We start from the raw sequence: 16,171 nt of genomic DNA, 5'->3' as shown, positions 1-16,171 counted from the left end.
TTATGACGTGTCTTGGTGTAGTGTTTTTTTTTATAAGGTGTGTGTGTGTGTGTGTGTGTGTGTGTGTGTGTGAGTGTGTGCTTGAGTTTAGTTAAGATTCTTAGACCTATGTTTTTTATCATTTTTGCCATATTTGGAACTTTTTCAGCCATTATTTTTTCAAATTATTTTCCATCCTCACCTCCCTCTGTGTCTCTGCCTGGCTATCAATCCTTCTTTCCCTCTCTTTTAAAATTTTTTTTAATGTTTATTTATTTTTGCAAAAGAGAGAGTGGGGGGATGGGTAGAGAAACACAGAATCTGAAGCAGCCTCCAGGCTCTGAGCTGTCAGCACAGAGCCCAACACGGGGCTCAAACCCACAAACCGTGAGATCATGGCCTGAGCCAAAGTTGGACGCTTAACCGACTGAGCCATCCAGGTGCCCGTTTTCTCTTTCCTTTAAAATGGGGAACCAGCAGTTTGTTTACAAAGCTAAACAAGCCACCTGCCAGCAACAAAAATCCTGATCTAGGAGGTGAGGTGGCTGAGTCACCCCACATGCCTGAGGGGGAGGCAAGGTTATGCTTTATCTGAGTCTGAAAGTCAAAACTGCCAGGCCCAGCTTCACCCCATGCACCTCTAACCCAACAGGAGGGCACTGATAATCCTGATACTGTGAAATCAGGGGTGGAACCTGTACTTTCCTGACCTTGGAGAGGTGCCACTGTGGACTTTCCTGGCCCCAGCGAAGTCCTGGTTCCCTCTGTCCTGTGTGATCTAGCACTGAGCCTGGGGCCTCATTTCAGCCTCAGGAGTCACTGATAGGGAGCCATGAAGTGCTTTGCACAGAGTAAGGTACTTAATCCTCACCCTCTGAGGTAAGTATTGCTGTCATCCCCATAGACGGGGAGAGTGAAACCCAGAGAGCTTAAGACCTTGCCCAAGCTCACATAGCAGTCTAGAAGTAGAATCCGGTGTCAAATCTGGTCTCGTTGCAGAACCTGCTATTCAACCACTTCCCTCTGCTGCCTTTCTGAGAGAGATACAGAGACACAGAGACATGGAGAGAGATAGCAGACAGTGAGAAGCAGAGAGAAAAAGTCAGAGAGGACAAGAGACAGAAGAGAACTGTAAATTCTGGGGAAAAGGGATTCTTTGGAAAAATTAACGAGGGAGAGATTGGATTGAAAAGGGCAAGCAGGTTCCTTTCTTGCAGGACTTCTCAGGGCCTTTAGAATGCTAATTTGCACTGTTAATAACCCAGCAAGAGGGCAGGAGGGTCAATAGCAGCTCCCCAGCACATCTGAGAGTCTAGGGACTCTGAGGGAACACATTCTAGGAAGTGTTCATACGTGAAAATAAAGCACTAATTTTGAGTCAGGCAGACTCAGTCTCAAACCTCAACCTTGTCATGTATGTATCGTGTCAGAGACACCTAGACAAGCGTCAGGTTTCTCCCTCTGGAAAGTGTGAGTACCTACCCTATGGGGTCACCGCGAGGATGGAGAAGAGACCCAATGTGCACGGCTTGGGACACACTAAGTGCTCGGTGAATGCGCAGTGGCCACAGGAGAGACCCAGAGACCCAGAGGCCAAGGCTAAAGGGAGTGGAGGATCAGACAGATCCTGAAGGAGACTCGTCATGTGACAAGATGGTAAGAGAATGAGAAGCCCGCTGTCCTAAGACAACAAGACACGTGGTAAACACTCATTCATTCATTCAACAAACATTTATTGGACACCTGTGTGGAGGCGCTATTCTAGGCATGGGGGAGGCAGCAATGAACAGGACAGGTAAATAAATACTGGCTCTTACAGAGCTAACATGCTAGTGGGAGGGACAGACGACAATAAGACAGAAATCAATATAGAATGATTCAGAGTGACAGGGCAATATTCGGGCATCCTGCCCTCGGTTGTCCTTCCTGGTGGTTTCCCCTCCAGCACCCGGTGTGGTCCTCAGTGGCTGCGCGTGTTGAATGGAAGGTAGCGAGACCCTCACATTGGAGAGCGGCACGTGTCACTATCAGGGCAGAAGGTACAAAGATGGAACCATGACACCTGAGGCTGTGAAGGTAAATTTGGCACAGAGGCAGGTGGAGAGATGAGGAGATGGCCAGAGAAATGCGGGAGCCCAGAGACTGAGGACAGACAGACACACAGACCCATGGAGATTGAAGTCTCACTGAGAGGCAGAACAGGAAAGACAGGAGTGCTGAGGGACTAGTGAGGTGCAGGGGGAGTTAGTGAGGGGCTGAGGGACTAGTGAGGGGCAGAGGGAGCCAAAGAGGGGCTGAGGGACTAGTGAGGTACTGAGGGACTAGTGAGGGGTAAGGGGAGCTAGTGAAGGGTAGAAGGAGCTAATAAAAAGCTGAGGGACTAGTGAGGGGCAGGGAGAGCTAGTGAGGGGCTGAGGGACTAGTGAGGGGCAGGGGGAGCTAGTGAGGGGTAGAGGGAGCTGATAAAGGGCTGAGGGACTAGTGAGGGGCAGAGGGACCTAAAGAGGGACTGAGGGACTAATGAGGGGCAGGGGGAGCTAATGAGGGGCTGAGGGACTAGTGAGGGGCTGAGGGACTAGCAAGGTGCAGGGGGAACTAGTGAGAGATTAGTGAGGGTCAGGGGGCATGAGTGGGGAGCTGGGGCAGTGAGGGTTCAGAGCCAGGCTGAGAGGCTAAGGGGGGAGCCAGTGCATCATGGCCCAGTGGTTAACCACTGGCTGCTAGAACCAGAGGACTTGGGTTCAAATCCCAGCCCCAGCCCTTTCCATAGGACAGCTAGAGGGGTATTTAGGCTCTCTGTGCCTCTTTCCTCATCTGTAAAATGCTCTCTCCCCATCCCCAGGGATGCTGTGAGGTTTCAGTCAGTTATGTGTGTAAAGCACTTAGATAGACCCTGACACATAGTATGTGCTCACTGAACATGTTTCTCTGCTAAAACCCAACTCATGAGACAAGAGGTTTGCTACAAATCCTCTTTGGCCCATTTACGCATTACAGTGCACAATGGTACCATGGGCCTCTTAGGATAATTTTTTTCAACTGCATATAATTAAATTCATGAAATAAGCCAGACATAAAAGGTCACATATTGCCTATGATTCTCTTGATATGAAATGTCCAGAGGAGGCAAATCCACAGACACAGAAAGCAGATCTGTCTTTGTCAGAGACCGGGGGAGAATTAAAGGCGGTGGGGGGGGGGGGGGCGGGAACTGCCTAAAGCCACAGGATTTTCCTTTTGGGGTGTTGAAAAAGTTCGGGACTAGCTCCAGGTGGGGATGTACAATATCGTGCATGGACTTAATGCCCCTGAACTATATAATTTAAAATAGTTAAAATGGTAAATCTTATGCACATTTTACCACAATTAAAAAAATTTAATTCACGGGGTACCTGCGTGGCTCAGTAGGTTAAGCATCCAACTTCGGCTCAGGTCATGATCTCACAGCTTAGGTCATGGGTTCGAGCCCTGTGTCAGGCTCTGCACTGACAGTGCAGGACCTGCTTGGGATTCTCCCTCTCTGCCCCTCCCCTGCTTGTGCACGTGTGTGCTCTCACTCTCTCTCTCTCTCTCTCAAAACAAACTTAAAAATTTTTAATTCATTAGGGTGCATGTGCCCACCCCCAATATTTATAGCCATGCTGTCAACAATAGCCAAACTATGGAAACAGCCAAAATGTCCATCAACGTCCATGAATGGATAAAGAAGATGTAGTGTATATATATACACACATATATATATATATATATGTATACATATATATGTGTGTGTATATATATGTGTAAATACACACACACACACACACACACACACACTATGGAATGCTACTCGGCAATGAAAAACACTGAAATCTTGCCATTTGCAACAACACGGATGGAACTAGAGTGTATTATGCTAAGTGAAATAAGTCAGAGAAAGACAGATATCATGATTTCCCTCATGTGTGGAATTTGAGAACCACAACAGATGAACATAGGGGAAGGGGAGGATAAATAAGATAAAAACAGAGGGAGGCAAACCATAAGAGACTCTTCAATGCAGAGAACAAACTGAGGGTTTTTGGAGGGGAGGTGGGTGGAGGGATGGTTTAAATGGGTGATGGGCTAAAGGAGGGTACTTTTCGGGATGAGCATTGGATGTCATATGTAAGAGATGAATCACTGGGTTCTACTCCTGAAACCAAGACTACACGGTATGTTAAGTAACTTGATTCTAAAAAAAATTTAATTTGGGGTGCCTGGGTGGTGCAGTTGGTTAAACACCTGACTCTTGATCTCAGCTCAGGTCATAATCTCACAGTTCTTGAGTTGCAGCCCCACATCAGGCTCTGCGCTCTCTTTCTCCCTCTCTCAAAATAAATAAACTTAAAATTTTTCATAATAGAATTCCTATAAAAATTAATTTTGCTGAAAGTTATCAGATTTCGACTTCAGAAAAAAAGGAAGTTATCATATCCTAATTTAAAAATAAATCAAATAGGGTTATATAGTCTTCTTCCTAATAAACACCTTAAATAACAAAATCTGGTGGTCGTCCATAGCACCATATTTTCAGAGTGGTAATGAGTCTAAATGTTGTTTCAAGAGGTAGAGCTGTGGGGCGCCTGGGTGGGTCAGTAGGTTGAGCCTCCGACTTCAGTTCAGGTCATGATCTCCCAGGTGATGAGTTCAAGCCCCGCCTTGGGCTCTGTGCTGGCAGCTCAGAGCCTGGAGCCTGCTTCCTATTCTGTGTCTCCCTCTGCCTCTCCCCCGCTCTTGCTCTCTCTCTGTCTCAAAAATAAAGATAAACATTTTAAAAACTAAAAAAAAAAAATTTTATTGCCAAGAAATGCTGATCACCACCTGAGCTTTCACCAAGTTGTAATCAGTGACCACAAATCCCCGCACCAAACATAATGGTAATGAAAAGGTCTGAAATCCTACCAAAATGTGACCCAGACATGAAGTGAGCCAAATGCTTTTGAAAAAATGGCGCTGATAGACTTGTATCTCCATGCAAGGTTGCCACACACCTTCAACTTGTAAAAAAGAAAAAAAAAAGCGAAGTCTACAAAGCACAATAGAGTGATGTGTAATGCAGCGCGGTGTGCCTGTATCAGACAAGAAGGACCCGCAAAATCTCCGCGAGTGTGAGGGTAGGCGGCACCACTCACAGGCAGGCCTCCGGGGGTATGAGTGGGGCCTTTTTCCTCCCCGGGTCCCAGCATTGGTGAGACGGGCCAGGAGGAGAGTGGGTGGTCCGTGGAGTGCCCGCACTATGGTCCTCCGCAGCCTGAAAGTTCCCGAATGCCCCTTGAGCCGGCTGGATGTTTACTTATTCGCCTGACAGCAAAGTGCCCTCACGAAGGGGTTAAAAAATCTGTGACATGCTCAAAAGCAGTCCAAAGAACTATAGATGATCTAGAATAGGGGAATGTTCTCACAAGGGGCTGAAATCTGGTCCTGGGGTCCAAAGTGATGGAAATAATACCAGGGTATCCACGAGGCTTTATGGTGCCTCTCTGTGAGAAGAAAGAAAGGAACCAGTGCACCTGGGTGGCTCAGTCCCTTAAGCGTCTGACTTCCGCTGGGATCATGATCCCACAGTTTGTGGGTTCAACCCCACGTCAGGGCTCTGTGCTGACAGCTTGGAGCCTGGAACCTGCTTCAGATTCTGTGTCTCCCTCTCTCTCTGCCCCTCCCTTGCTAGAGCTCTGTCTCTCTCTCTCTCTCAAAAATAAATAAACATTAAAAAAAAATTTTAACTTTAAAAAGAAAACAAAGGGACCTCCTCTGGTCAAGTGGCCTATTGAATGCATGGCATGAAGAAGAAGGGCCCTGTTCAGATTTCAGTCCCACTTGTGTGAGGACACACACACACACACACACACACACACATTTTAAATTTTTTCATTTGCTAAAAATAAAAAAACTTTAAAAATTAAGCACAATCCTTCAAATTCTGCATAAAATAAATAGCATGTTTAATTCAAAATAAAAAATATTTTTTTAATTTTTTGAAATGTATTTATTCGGGGGGAGGGGGCAGTGGCAGAGAGACAGGGAGAGGGAGAATCCAAGGCAGAGCCCAATTCAGGGTTCGAACCCACAAACCATGAAATCGTGACCTGAGCCAAAGTCAGACGCTTAACTGACTGAGCCACCCAGGCGCTCCAAAATAACAAATATTTTTTAAATGATCACTTCTGTTATCATTACCGAAAAATTAGAAGCTAGGTAAACACTGGCTAATATTTTTATTTAAACTAGTTTTTAATTCTATATAATGCAAACAGTATGAAATAAATCAAGCAGAATAAGAGTATAAAATGAAAGTAAAGTCTTCCTCCTTGGTCCTATCCTATTCCCCAGATTCTAAGTCCTAGAACCCAGCAAAGAGCACAGCTGACGGTTTCTTGTGTAGCCTTCTAGAATTTGTCTAAACAAATGCAAATGTAAGTACGAAAACATGTGTCTTTTACAAACATTCATTTAACCTCACAGCTTGGGTATTGAACCATTGCAGCATGTAGAGTTCTGGCCCATTCTTCTTCCTCTTCTCCTTCTACTTCTGCTTCTGCTTCTGCTGCTTCTCCTTCTCCTCCTCCTCCCCCTCCTCCTCCTCCTCCCCCTCCCCCTCCTCCTCCTCCTCCTCCTTCTTTTTTTTTTTAGTCTTGGGGTCAGGAGCGGAATGCAATGATTCATCTCTTACGTATGACACCCAGTGCTCATCTCAACAAGTGTCCTCCGAATGCCCATCACCCATTTAGCCCATCCCTCCACCCACCTCCCCTCCAACAACCCTCAGCTTGTTTTCTGTATTTAAGAGTCTCTTAGGGGCACCTAAGTAGCTCAGTTGGTTAAGCATTCCACTTCAGCTCAGGTCATAATCTCACAGTTTGTGAGTTCAAGCCCCGCGTCAGGCTCTGTGCTGATGGCTCAGAGCCTGGAGCCTGCTTCATATTCTGTGTCTCCCTCTCTCTCTGCCTCTCCCTCACTCGTGTTCTGTCTCTTTCTCTCTGTCTCTCAAAAATAAACATAAAAAAAAAAGAGTCTCTTGTGGTTTGCCTCCCACTCTGTTTTTATCTTATTTTTCCTTCCCTCTCCCTATTCTTCTTAATGGGTACCTGGCATTCTATTGTGGATGTACCATAAGGAATGCATGCGTTTCCATCCTGATGGGCAGGTGGATTGTCTCCTGCTTTTCGCTTGGTTCCAGTGTACATTGTTCTGCATAGGTCTTGGGCTACATCTGGAACTATTACTGAAGGAGCAACGTCTTGGATCTCTGGGTCACACCCGTTCATTGAAGAAGCCACTGCCTGATTTTATGGACAGCTATTTACAGACAGAAGGACACAGGCCCAAGGATGATCTAGAGCAGTAGCCACTAATCCACCGTATCCCATCTGACTTTGTGGCACATTTGATACATGATTGATTCTGGGGTCTTTGAAAGCTATAGAACTTCACCTGGGAAGATACCAGAAGTGCCGTGGTCTAGCTCCTCCTCGGATGGAGGAACAGGTTCACTTCTCAGACACTCTCCAAAATGACCACCTAGGACGTACCTGCCCTCACAGGTGGACAAGAGTATGTGGCATCCTGGCCTACAGGAGAAAGAAGGTATATGTTCAAGAAGGAGATCAGGAAGGGGGTGCCTGGGTGACTCAGTCGGTTCAGCCTGCTTCAGGCTGTGTCTCCATCTCTCTCTGCCCCTCTCCTGCTCGTGCTCTGTCTGTCTCTCTCTCAAAAATAAATAATATACATTTAAAAAGTAAAAAAAATCACTTTGATTTTATAGCCCAGCTATCTGGGAAAAATAGATTTAGAGGCTTTAAAACTAAATCATTAACATCATAAGTAGGTCAAATGCTAGAATTGTAGGGTCTTTCAAACAACCAAAATAGCTGGCCTTTATTTTTTTAAGTTATCTATTTATTTTTATTAATTTTTTTGAGAGACAGAGAAACAGCATGAGCGGGGGAGGGGCAGAGACAGAGGGAGAGGAGAGAGAATCCCAAGCAGGCTCCACACTGTGAGGACAGAGCCCACTGAAGGGCTCAAACCCACAAACCATAAGATCATGACCTGAGCCAAAATCAAGAGTCAGACACTTAACCACCTGAGCCACCCAGGCACCCCCACAGTAGCTGGCCTTTATTAATCACTGACTCTGTGCCAGGCAACGTTGTCAATATTTTACAGTCATTAGGTCATTCACTGCTCCCACAGCTTCAAGAGGTGAGTACTGTTCGCTCCATATTACAGTCGAGGAAACCGAGGCACAGAGGTTGCCAGCTGGTAGCACCTCCAGACCTCCCCAGAATCCAGCACCAAAAGGATTAACACCCAGCTCAGTCTCCCCACCCTGCTCCTGCCATCTATCAGGTGTCTACTCTTACTGTTCAGGTGTCAGACACTCGTAATAGCACCCCTGCTTGGACCTATCATGTGTCATTTCTGGAAGGAAGTGGGATCTTCAGCCCAAAAATTAACATCAAGTTCACCCAACAGAGGTGTAGAAACACGGGCCAAAGCCAGGGCATCTTCTCAGTAGACATTCTTGAGTGCAAGCCTCATTTGAAACCATCTGTAAGGTCAAATAAATACTCTGGGCAACAGTGCCTTAATCTCCTGAGGAGTTTCTTTCAGAACTAGGTCTGAGGTCAGACCACGTACTCCACTCAGCATTACTGGGGCCTGCCAATATCCTCTGTGTCGTCCACCAAAATGCTTCAGCTATAGGTCCACTCCTTGCAACGAAGGGAAGGACGCGGGCTCCTCTCCTGCTTCTTGGGGCCAACCTTGGCCAACACACCGCATACGCGCCCCTCCAAGGGTCGCCTTCTGCATGATTGAGGCAGAGGCTGCTAACAAACACCAACACCCACCTTCCCTCCTCTTGCCCCGCCCACGCCAGGACATTTCCCAGTCTCCCTTGCGGGGAGGCCTCGTCATGTGATGCGTTCTGGCCAATGGGATGCAAGCGGAAGTAGTGTTCTCTGCAGGTTGCAAACTTGCTCTGCAAAAACCTCCCACGTGCAGGGCTCATTCTCTCTCCACCCCAATTGCTGGCTGAGCGGCAAGGATTCTGTGAACCCAGGAGAGAGAGGATGGATCCTCAAGATGCATGGAAACTGGGTCTCTGAATGATCACGTGAAAGTCCACCCACCAACTACATACACCTAATTTACATAAGTGGAAAGTAAACTTGCATTGAGTTAAGTCGACAGGCTTTTGGAATCTGTTACAGAAATTGGTGTTACTTATCCTAATTCAGTATTGTCGGGAAGGTGGCAAAATCACCTCCCTCTCATCTATGAAATAGGAATAATGACACCCACGGGTTGTTGAGAAGATTAAGATGATGGATGAGTATTTCTGAGATGTAGACATTTCAGTTCAATGTGTACTCCTCCTTCCCCTTCCTTCCTCTTCTAATATCCCCACAAGAGAAGCTTGTGGAAGCTTCTAAAGGAGGGAACTTCTGACTGGACTCCCATTTACTGGATACAAAGGCCAAGTCAACAATGCCTGGGCTATGGCTTGGACTTTTATCCCAAGCGGGGACACGGTCGGACCTGTATTTTGACAAGAATGCTGTGGCTGCTGTGAGGGAAAGCAGTGTGGGCAGCACGCAGGGCAGAAGGCTACCTTTGGAAGGCTGTGTGAACCCATTACAGCAGGGGCTGCCATAACCAAGCACCACACACCTGGTGGCCTGAACACCACAGATGTGTTACCTAAGAGCATGAAATCAGTGTCACAGGGCTATTCCTCCCAAAGTCTGTGAGGGAGAATCTGTTCCAGACTCTTCTGTGATTGGTGGGCCATCTCTGGTGTTCCTTGGCTTGTGGGAGCATCACCTGATCTCTGCTTTCTTCTTCATGTCGAGTCCTTCCCAATTTCCTTTAGTTTTTTAAAGTTTATGTATTTATTTTGAGAGAGAGAGAGAGAGCACAAGCAGGGGAGGGGCAGAGAGAAGGAGAAACAGAATCCCAAACAAGCTCCAGGCCCCGAGCTGTCAGTGCAGAGACCCATGCAGAGATCAAACTCACAAACCAGAAGATCACAGCTTGAGCTGAGATCAAGCATCGGATGCCTAACCGATCGAGCCATTCAAGCACCCCTCAATTTCTTCTTTTTATAAAGACACACTCATGGGCACCTTGGTGGTTAAGCATCCGACTTCAGCTCAGGTCATGAGCTCACAGTTCATGAGTATGAGCCCTGCATAGGGTTCTGTACTGACAGCTCAAATCCTGGGGCCTGCTTGGGATTCTGTGTCTCCCTCTCTCTCTCTGCCCCTTCCCCACTTTTTCTCTCTCTCTGAAAAATAAATAAATGTTAAAAAATAAAAAATAAAGACACACTCATATTGGATTTTAGCCAATTAATGACCTCATCTTAACTCAATTATCTACAAAGATGTCATATCCATATGAGGTCACATTTACAGATACTGGAGGTCATGGTTTCAAGGCCTTTCCTGGAGACACAATTCAACCCATGGCAGTAGTGGAGGTGCAGACAAGTGGACACATTGAAAAGGTATTTAGGGGGCGCCTGGGTGGCTCAGTCGGTTAAGTGTCCAACTTCGGCTCAGGTCATGATCTCGCAGTTCATGAGTTCCAGCCCCACATCGGACTCTGCGCTGTCTCCCTCTCTCTGTCTCTCCCCTGCTTGTGGTCTCTCTCTCTCAAAATAAAGAAATAAAGTTTAAAAAGAGAAAGAAAGGAAAGGTATTTAGGAGGTAAAATTCACAGGATGTGGCAGTGAGTTGCACCAAGGCAAGAGGAGAGGGCCGTGCCGAGGGTGAGGCTGGAGTTGGGGTTCAGGCCAGGACAGTGGATGGCTGGGAAATCCCCAAACAAAGGACTGGGAGTTGTTCTGGTCTTGTTACTGTTCCTGGCGAGAAGGTTGGGTCTGGAGCATCCTCGTGTCGGGAGGTAGGGGCATGTGTTGCTCCTGGAAGTGTGGGAGCAATGGGAGGTATCCCCACTGCAGACTCAATCTTGGAACCTTACAACGAATTGTCTAAACCTTAAAATTAGAGACTGTGAGATCTTAGAATCATAGATTAGTAACAGATGACATTGGCAGAGTCTTAGTCCATGCAATTTACATTTGTGAACTTAGTGAGCTCTCTCGTCATCTTCTGAGACAACATCCCCATTTTCAAGAGGAGGAAACAGGACAGATGCAGGTGTCCCCAGCCAGGGTGAGAACATGGCAGAAATGGATATGATCCCAGGTCTGCCCAACTCCAAGACTCTTACACAATAAAATTCCTTACACTAATGCCAATATTAATTCTTTTAACAACAACGATGGTCATGAAAATGATAAGAATGCTGTCATTACAGAACTTGCTGTGGGTCAGCACTACTGGCTTTGAGTCACTGAACCCCCACCTCACAGGGGAAGAAACCGAGGCTCAGAGATGCTAAGCTCCTGTTTCAAGGTCACCAGCAAGTAGGTGGCAGAGGTGTGGCTTGAATCCAAGCTGTGTCTGTCTTCCATGTTAGAACAGCGGAAAGGACCTCCTCACCTACTTGGACACTCGAAAATGAAGGAAACGAAGGCAGGGAAGAAAAGGTCTCATGTAAGTTTCGGCCCAGGGAAGAGCCATGGTGACAAAAAGGGAAGTAAAAGTCTTGGATCAGAGCCCTGTGTTTATAGACATTCCTGTGTGCTGTTCTTTCACACCCTTCTTGAGAATGCCCTTAACAGGGGAGACAAAGCAGGCCTGGACCCTTAATCCCCTGAGGAAATTTTTGGAATTCTGTACCAATGCCTCTCCCACTTCTGAGGTAAACTGGTCTAAACTCAATATCTGAACCTGCCACTTACTAGCTGTACAACTTGGATAAATGTCTTGACCTCTCTGTACCACCTCATCTCATGGGGTGTTTTTTTTGTTGTTGTTTATTTATTGATTTATTTTGAGAGAGAGAGAAATGGAATGAGCAAGGCAGGGGCAGAGAGAGAGGGAGAGAGAGAATCCTAAGCGGGCTCTAGGCTGTCTGTGCCCGATGCAAGGCTCGATCTCATGAACCATGAGATCATCACCTGAGCCGAGATCAAGAGATGGACGCTTAACCGATTGAGCCACCCAAGCGCCACTCATGGGTGGTTTTAGAGACTCAATGAGGACAAAAGTGTTCTAGATCTGGCAGATAAGTTCTTCAAAAATTTTAACCTCTCCTTAGCCTCATTCTCAATAAATCACATGCCCGCATGGGGCAGGGCGGGGAGGGGGGCAGGGAGGATCTGAGGCACAGGGATAGCTGGACAAGGAAGGGTCCTGGAAGTCCGGGGTGGGCAGGTCACTGAGATGCTCAGATCTGATATGGACTCCTGTGACCCCAGACTTTGGATTTTGTCTGGTACCTGAATGGGCCAGGGCTCAGATATCTCAAAATATCAGCTGATAGCGGGTCAATAAATACTTTGAGAAAATGAGAAATTGACAATCTGAAGCCCAAGCCCCGATTCAGCCTGGGCACTGAGCTGGGTCCTAGTCACTCAGTGAGTTTGACCCTGGTCACACGTTGCTACCCCCATAGTGATCCTGAACACTCCTTGGCCTACAAAAGGCACCTCAGAGAGAAGAGCAAAGACAAGGAGATATGAACCTGTGTGCCACGTTTGGCTGGAGGTAAGTAGGGTGAGTGCTTGGGCCAAAGCGGGTATCAGGGGAAATTTTGGAAAATGGACCCAGAGAGGTCCCTTTGGCCCCCAGCAAAAGCTTTGAAAATCCCACTGAGCAATTCTGACTTTTTTCTTGGAGGGCCTTGGAGAACCACGGAGGATTTTAAGCAGGAAAGGTCACAATCATTTGTGCTTTAGAATAGTCACTGGTTTGGAGACTGGGTTAAAAGGGTGACACAGGTTGTGGGACGTGGGGGAGAGGCAGCCCCCAGGATGGTGTAATAATCAGAGTAGGTAAACTGTTGTAACAAAGATTCCCATAAATCTCAGTGGCATAAGGCAACAGAAGTTTATTTCTCATTCACATCTCATTTGGGTGAGGGTTTGGAGGGTCTCCCCCTAGTGGTGACTTCAGGACACAGATGGGTTTGGGGGTTTTTTGTTTTTGTTTTTTCCTCCATTTTGTGGCTCTTCAATCTTGCTGGTGGACAGAAAGCGTGCAGAGGATTTCACTCTGGATGCATAGTCGCCTTGAGCCAGAAGTAACACGTGTCACTTCTCCTCTCATACTTTGGGTGTGAGAACGGGTCACACGGGTCTCATCGATGTAATGCTACCTGGACAGTGGCTTCTCGTCAACAACTCCAGAAGGCACAGCACAACTGTTTTGGTGGCCAGCTCACTGTGCCTAGGGCACACCACGGCTCCAGTCGTGGAGGCTGAATAGTCAGGAATTGTTTCTTAAGTCAACAAATATTTATAGAGCTCCCGATATGTGCCGGACGCTGTTTTAATTCCTTGGAATTCAGCCAGGAACCAAAGTTCTTGCCCTCAAGGAGCTTAGATGTTTAGGGAGGAGACGGATAATAAACACATATGTGCTATTTTTCTTTCAGTTGCAAATAGCAGAAACTGACCTCAAACCAGCTAAAAAAGCAAAAAAGAAAGCAAAGGGGCAGTATTGATTAGCTCCCATATTAGTTAATTTGGGTATTCCGGGAGGTTTACCAGCTTCAGCAACTCTTTCACTACCACCACCACCCTTGAGAGGAAAGGTGCTTCTGTCCCTCCCTTTGTGCTATGGCTTCATTCTGGGTCACTCTCACGTTTTTTGGAGGGAAAGTTGTTCATTACCGCCCCCGACCCCCTATTAATTCAAGAGAGACCCTGATTGGCCCCGCCTGAGTCACATGCCCATTTTTGGTCCAATCACCATGAGTCTATGACAGTAGCAGCCAGAGCCATTGTTCCCCCTTGAGGAGGGTGGGAGGGGAGGACAGTGTCTGGTCTTGCAGCCCCACTAGGACCAAGTACCTGTGTTGTGGAGGAAGTTCCCCACATCAGGTGATTACCAGGTAAGGAAGGAAGTGAAGGAGCACTCAGATGACAATAAACAGTAGACCTCTCAGTCCTAGTCCACTGTGGTCCACGTTTAGACTAGAATCAAGACACACCCATTTGCTCCTACATGCAGCCCCAAAGCAGCCCCACTTGGGGGCACCTGAGTGGCTCAGTCACTTAAGCGTCTGACTCTTGATTTCAGTTCAGGTCATGATCTCACAGTTCACGGGTTCAAGCCCTGAGTCGGGCTCTGCGCTGACAGTGTGGAGCCTGCTTGGGATTCTCGCTCGCTTTCTCCCTTGCCTCTCCACTCCCTCTCACAAATAAACTTTTAAAAAATGTCCCTGTTCAACACAACAGCAACTCTCCCATACACGACCAAAAATTGCATTTACCCTCTGTCCCCATAAAAAGGCTAATCCCTGAGCCAGCGTCTAACAAAGGAACTCTGAGCAGGGCGTGAGGTGCACACTGTGGCAAGGTGTCAGTCAGATGTCCAAAACCTTTCAGCCCACTGAAACCATGCGCTGTACCCCTGGGGTACAGCCTGTTGACTGTCTACACCACAGACATTCCCATGCTCTTTTTTTGGACTGCAAAGTTTGGGTCCCACAAAAAAGCTTGGAAATACTCATTTTCCCAGCATTCCTTGCAGCTATGGGTATTCATGTGTCAAAGTTTTGGTCAAAAAGACATAGGGGGAGTTCCTGCTATGTTGTTCCAAAAAAAAAGATTCTTCCCCTTTAACAAAAAGGGAGTAGGATGTGAAGAAAGTCCACTTAAGGTGCAGGCTGCTCGCTGCTTGACTTTGGAGACAGCTGGGCAAGGACTAAAAGTCAGCAAAGAGGACAATGGAGCGAGCGAATGAACAGTTTTTTATTACCTTGTGAGTTACCAAATCAGTTCTGGCACTGCTTACCTCCAGACTTTGCTTTGTAAGAGAATTAAATATCCTTATTGTTAAATGCACTGTTGATCCAAGATTTTCGTTCTTTTATGTTTATTTATCTTGAGAGAGAGAGAGAGAGCATAAGTGAGCAGGGGAGGGGCAGAGAGAGAGGGAGATAGAGAGTCCTAAGCAGGCTCTGTGCTGCCAGCACAGACCCCAACGCCTGGCCTGATCCCAGGAACCATGAGATCATGACCTGAGATGAAACCAAGAGTCAGACGCTCAACCAACTGAGCCCCCCAGGTGCCCCTGGTCCAAGATTCTTCTTTCACTGTTCACTAGGTGACCAGGCTGTACAGCGAAGGTTAGAGGCAGTTCATGCCACCCAGGGGAGAAACGGCTGCATAATTCAAGGTCACTGAAACAGACAACACACACACCAGGCTCAAGTGATACAGCCTTTACTTACAGCAAGGGAGGAGATCGAGTGCACAAGATCCAGGCCCCCATGACCGGAAGATCTACTCCACGGCCAACACTGGCCATGTAAATGCACACACCCCACTTTATGCTGCGCTCGAAAGACCCGGGCCCCTCCCCTAGGGGGTCTGAAATCCAGAAAGCTAGGGACTTGTCTGAGGGCCATTGACACATGCACTTAAGTAGAACAAGGGAGTACTGGGGCACCTGGGTGGCTCAGTCAGTTAAGCGTCTGACTCTTCATTTGGGTTCAGGTCACGATCTCCCAGTTCATGGGTTTGAGTCCTGCCTCTGGCTCTGCACTGACAGCACACAGCCTGTTTGAGATTCTCTCTCTCCCTCTCTCTCTGCCCCTCCCCTGCTTGCTCTCTAGCTCTCTCTCTAAATAAATAAATTAAAATAATCTTAAGAAAAAAAGAACAAGAGAGTACTCATTAAGTTTGACACAGGGAAAAATATTTCCTCACAAGGCAGTAAGCCCAGCACAAGCTGCGAGCGCTCCTTACCTCTTGATTAGGAATTGTTCCGGGCCCAAGGCGTGTTGTTATGCAACTGAGCGGGTGTGGAAAGACTGCCCACAAGAGACTGACTGCCGTTTCGCAGCAATTCTGCTACTGGAAGCAGAAAGTTGGCATTTAACGGTCAACATCTTGGCAGTGCAGTGACTGCCTTTGACATCCAACATGGCGGCCTTTAATCCTCTTCTCTGACACTTAATTCTCCATCTTGACCTCCAGGTCCAACCTGAAGGGGGTTTAGAGGAGGATTTCCCTTCCAAGGTTGTACTGTTTTAACTTCGGGAGATGTTTCAATTTCTTGGGAGTTCCATGGAGGTTGCCTGTCAT

Source organism: Panthera tigris, chromosome E2, assembly GCF_018350195.1.
Source record: "Panthera tigris isolate Pti1 chromosome E2, P.tigris_Pti1_mat1.1, whole genome shotgun sequence".
Classification (NCBI taxonomy): Eukaryota; Metazoa; Chordata; class Mammalia; order Carnivora; family Felidae; genus Panthera; species Panthera tigris.
The sequence above is the reverse complement of the archived record's forward strand: the minus strand, read 5'-3'. Positions refer to the sequence as shown.